Source organism: Galeopterus variegatus, unplaced genomic scaffold (assembly GCF_000696425.1).
Source record: "Galeopterus variegatus unplaced genomic scaffold, G_variegatus-3.0.2 Scaffold2973, whole genome shotgun sequence".
Classification (NCBI taxonomy): domain Eukaryota; kingdom Metazoa; phylum Chordata; class Mammalia; order Dermoptera; family Cynocephalidae; genus Galeopterus; species Galeopterus variegatus.
Genome location: NW_007729084.1, coordinates 108973 through 114673, shown reverse-complemented (window position 1 = coordinate 114673; position 5701 = coordinate 108973). Strand labels below are relative to the sequence as shown.

The window sequence follows — 5701 nt, the reverse complement described above, 5'->3', positions numbered from 1 at the left end:
CCCCCCCCCCCCCCAGCAACCAGGCCTCCTCCTGGGCATGCTCTGGCTGTTCTCAGCGAGACTCAGTTCCAGGCTTTACCTCCATAATGCAGTTGGTGCTCCTAATATACCACCTGCCCCCAGCTAATTGATTCTAGAACAAGAGTGATCCTAAGCTCTAGGGAGCAAGAAAGTGTATACCCAGAGGTCTTTCTTAATTCTAGGAAATTCAGGTCAGTTGAATCACATGGAGATATAAACTGTTAACCTCACTATCACAGAAAGTAATCATTTACATTGCATTAAAATACATCAATGTATAATAATTCCTTGAGAGCTAAACTATTGCTTCCAAGGTTCACTTAAAGTCAAAACATTATGTAAGTGAAGTCTTGCTCGGAGAAATGAGAATAATTGTTTTATTATTTGTAAACTGTGATTTTTATCAATGATGTGATGAGGTGCTTTTAAAATGTTACAATTTGGGGAGAAAAACATACACTAGGCTTTGGCTCTGTTTTTTTCTTTTTTGGCAGCTGGCCTATGTGGAGACCCAAACCCTTGACCCTGGGGTTATCAACACTGTGCTGTAGCCAACTGAGGTAACTGGCCAGCCCAGCTTTGACTTTTTAAAACCTCTGTGTGACTTTATGTTTTATGCGACTTAGTCAATCAAATGTAACTTAATTTTTTTTTTTTTTGCTTTGACTTAGGTGTTCATTTTTTTTTTTCTGAAAGAAGAGGATATGGAATTGTTAAACTCAACGAACAGTAGCACAAAACTGATCCATCTCACCTACCCATTATGGAAAGGATGAATGAAAACTGGGATAGGTTTTTACACGAAACAGATTCATTGTTGTTAAATAAAGAGCATTTTCTATCTACTTGTTCTCTTTCTTTCAAATGTAATAAGTATTATTTTTATTTTATATCATACATCTGTATCACTGATATGACTTTCTTGCCTTTATTTCTATATAACAGAATATTGCATTTCATTGTATTTCATTTTTCAAATAACTTTTAAAGAACTAAACTCTCTATTGTCACTTAAGAGCAATAAGAAAATTATTTTAAGTATTAAAGTGTTTACTCTTAACTCAGTTAGTACAAATGGTGCTATGGTTTGAATGTTTGTCCCCTCCAAAGCTCATGCTGAAATTCAATCCCTAATGTAATAGTATTAAGAGGGTAGAAAATCCAACTATGATTTTGATTTAAGGTGGAGCTTTTAAGGTAAGAAGTGATTGGATCATGAGGGCTATATCACCTTTTTATTTCTGTTGGCTGGCCAGTATGGGGATCTGAACCCTTTACTTCGGTGTTACAAGGCTGTGCTCTAACCAACTAAGCTAACCGATAAGCCCACTATGCCCTCTTGAGTGGTTTAATACATTTATGGCTTAATGGATTAATGGATTAATGGACTATCATGGGAATAGATGGGTGGCTTTATAAAGAGATGAAGAGAATATTTTAGCATGCTTTGTCCTCTCACCATGTGATGCCCTGGGCTGCCTCTGGACTCTACAGAGATTCCCCAATAGGACGAAGGCCCTCACCAGGTGCAGCCCCCCAACCTCAAACTTCCAAGGCTCCAAAATAGTGAAAAATAATTGTTTCTTTATAAATTACCTAGTTTCAGGTATTCTGCTATAAGTGACAGAAAATGGACTAAGACAGGTGGTAAAAGACTATTTGGAAGTCCTTACACATAGCCGTGGCACATGGACAAATAGGGGAGGGAAGTAGTTTCCAGAGAGGTGTTTTACCTTCAGTGACCAATTGATTTTGATACACTGCTTTGATACCACATGGATAAAAATGAGTATTGCATATTCTATTTGTGAAGGGAACTGGATATGACTAAGGAGGCCCAATATTTTAAGGTGACTAGGAATTCTTCTGGATGGAAATGATTTTTAATGATAACCAAGGGGGAATAAAAGGAAGAAATTTTATTATAGAAAGAGAAGCCTTCTTCTTTCAAAATAGCTTATTAAATAGAACTTATTTTAAACTACAAATATTGAAAAAGATACTTTAAAAAAAGAAGACTGCATCTCTTTTAAACATCAATTTCATAATTTCTATGGTTTATTGAGTTGTTTAAAAACATACAAAGTTTAAGCATTTCTTACTTTGTGTTTCCTACATGCTCAAATTAGTACATTCTCTAGCCTTAACCATTGTAGAAGAGGTTTAGTGATACTAGAAGGAGCATCAAAGCCAGAAGAAAATTAAGCATAGTATGTTCTTTTTCTAATTTTTGCCCTCACATTGTATTTAGTAATAGATATGTCCTCTTTCTCGTATGCTTGGTAGTCACACTGCTAGGTCATATGGGCTTATGGCATTATATTCAAAAAACCACCATGTTGATATCATTATTAAAAAGTTTGGCTGTTAGAATAAAGTAAAATAAACCACAGTTGCATGGACATTACTGAAGAACTGCAATTAATACCCATGAAGTGTCTTTGTATTCTATCTTCCATTTTCTGGAATCTCCTATTTATGTGGAATGCTGTTTTTTACTAGAAATTTTAAATAAGATTTCCTCTTTACCCCTTGTAGTAATTTCCTGTGGCTACTGTAATAAATTACTTCAAATATAGTGGCTTAGAACAACACAATTTATTCTCTTACAATTTTATAGATCAGAAGTGTAAAATTGTGTTTTATGGGGCTAAAATCAAGGTGACAGCAAGAATGGTTTCTTTTGAAGGCTCTAGGAGAGAATCTATTTTCTGCCTTTTCCTGCTTCCAGAGGCTGCCTGCATTCCTTGGCTCACGACACCTTAACCACATCACTCCAACCTCTTGCTTCCACTGTCATGTGGACTTCTACTGACTTTGATACTTCTGCCTCCCTCTTATAAGGACCCTAGTGATTACATTGGGACCACCCAGATAACCCAGGTTAGTCTCCCCATCTCGAGATCCTTAACTTAATCACGTGTGCAAAGTCCTTTTGCCACGAAAGCATCATATTCAGAGGTTTCGAGGATTAGAATATGGACATCTTTGGGGGGGGTGTTATTCAACCTGCCATGCCTTTATTTTCTTGTCTATTTTTATCCTATTGCATTATACTTTTATGAATTTATTTTCTGCCATAAGGTGTTAAAACAAACAATATAGTTTGGATCTGCTTTAAAAACCACCACTCTGTGTAATGGACATTGCCTTTTTTGACTCCGCCCATGGATAAGGTTTCTGGGAGTCAGGGCCCAAATTCTTGCTACAGAAGTTCCAGGAGCCAAATCCTCCCTCTCCTCATGGCCGGGCATTTAGACTGTGGCCCCATGGCTGTGGCTCAGCCCATGTGGGTTCCAGCTCTATGCAGTAGAGACCATTTAGACATTTCTTCCAGGAGGGCAGTGGCAGCAAGGGTCCAAGGCAGCTCCACAGCTCCTTGCTGTGTTTCTTGCTGCTAAGCTCCCTCGGTACCTGAACCTGGGCTTCCAACCTTCCCTTCTGAGAGCTACCTGTTATCCTTCAAATGATTTTCTTTCAGGCTTGTTTTAGTCATAGTTTCTGTTGCTTTCACAAGCAACCTTCATTGATACAGGGTTCTTTTTTAATGATTTTTAAAATAATTCACTATAGCCTGGGGGAGGTTTCATCATAATTATGTACAATTAATTGAGTATAGAAAATAAATTGCAATAAGATTTATCAATAGATGACTATTAGTTTATTAATAGATAACTATTAAACCAGGCTCTTAATCCCATGTATAGCTAAGCCTATACAATAATAAATGGTTCCTTAATGATAGCCATGAGACCCACATTACCTTTTGATCACCAAAGAATGATTTAAGTTTTGTTTGGGTATTGAGTTTGTTTAGTTTTTAATTGATAGTACCAAATATGGACTTAATTCTCAAACAAACAAAATATTTGATCAACTGGAATGCTATAGCCTTTGACCATGAGATAAATAGAAATGTATTTAGTAGTTCTGTCATTTGCCACAAGTTGATTTTCCTAATTCAAAAAGCTTGGGTATTGCAGCCAATCTTGAGAAAACAACACATTCCAAATATGTTTGTTCATTATTCAAATGAACACAGTGTTTGTGTTCAGCCTCCTCACTGAGTAATATTTTACCCATAACACTTATTGAATGCCTGCCATGTGCTAGCCTCTGTACGAGGTGCTGGGCACAAAGATGAATGCAGCTCCTGGCTCCTCGTACAATGCCTGGCAGTGGCAAGAGGCACTCAGCGAATGCTTTTTGAATTAATGACATAATCCCTGCCTCTAAGGGGCTCTATCCTGTGGGAAAGACAGACTCCTAATTGGGGCATACTGTGTGCCCAAAATAGTGTATCTGAGTGAGAGTGGATATAGAGAGGAACTGCTGGCATGTCTCAGACACCTCATGAGTTCCTAACACGATGTTGAGGTCACACTGTCCTGTCCAGTGACACCTCCTGGCTCTGTCAGAATTGTTATTCAGGTCTCTCCTTCCAGGCCCTCATACTTAAGCTTGTGACACTGTGTTTGAACTCCTATTAATAGGCCTAGTCAGCTCCTCAGCAGATTGCGTCTTAACATCAAACAGCCACAATCCCCAACAATGACTTCTTGGCGCAAAGCCAATCCTCAAGCATCAAAGCTATATTCCTTGCAAATCAGCTCCACGTGATGATAAATAATGGCATCGGGATTCCAAACCAATTATTCCATGGTGAAAGGCATACTCTTCAAGGGCACACTGGGCTTTATTTAAAAAAACAGTAACATTGCTGATACCGGCCCTGAAATGTCAACAATGGACACAGCAAACTGAGGAGAGGAATTATCAGAAAAAGGTGCATAGGTTCATGTCGCCCACATTACACCAACCTGGAAAAGTTTGAGAAAATGTGTGTTTAAGCACAATTTAAAAGTTTCTGACTTGAGCCCCCAGTGGCAAAAACTACTGGCACCCCACTGGCAAAACTGCACTTCTTGTCTAGAACCGTATACTGGAGTAAAAGCACGTGCTTTTAAATTCAGATCTCAACACTCGCGTTAGCTGTGTGACCTTAGTCAAATCACTCTCTAAACCTCAGTCTCCATATCTGTACAATGAGGGATATTAAGCCATATACTTAAGTCTGTTTTATGCATAGCAATATCATGCTGAGAGTTCAATAAATGGTAGCTTTATTGTTAATTAGAACTACTGTGCCCATCACCATTCTAAGTACTTTACAAACATCAGTTTAGACCTCATACCAACCCTGTGAGGTAGTTATTTTTATCCCCAATGATAGATGAGTAAAATGAGTCTCAGGTTAATTGCCCAACACCCCAGGTAGTGAGAGAGAAAGCGGATTCATACTCAGGCTTCCCGCCTTCCATGGACCGGCTCTTCCCCACACTACTGTGCTTCTCTCTGACAGCATCAGGGTCCTCCTCTTTGCTGCCCCCTCCCTCTCTATTGCTCCCGTGACTCCTCGTGTCTCTCTCTTGACCTTACCAGGACAGGACAGTCATCAGCACTGTATTCACCTGGGTTATTGGACAATCTGCCTGATGGGCCACATTCCCATGGTAGATATGCAACAAAGAACCCCTGCAGGGACCCTCAATGTGCCGGCTCAGTTTGAAACAGGATATTGTATTTGACTCAAGCAACACAATGCTCCCCAATCATCAGCGACTAAGCTATTAACTAAAGCATAATGAAAAAAGCACTGGCTTTGGAGGGTTTGGAAACT

At 39.0% G+C, this 5701-nt stretch overlaps 1 long non-coding RNA gene across 1 annotated transcript; it reads left to right on the top strand.

Annotated features, from left to right (window-relative positions):
- The first annotated feature begins 539 nt into the window (after positions 1–539).
- Positions 540–866, top strand: LOC103599459. The gene is made up of 2 exons (XR_551292.1): positions 540–581; positions 693–866. It is a non-coding gene; the product is annotated as an uncharacterized LOC103599459 (long non-coding RNA).
- Positions 867–5701: the final 4835 nt, after the last annotated feature.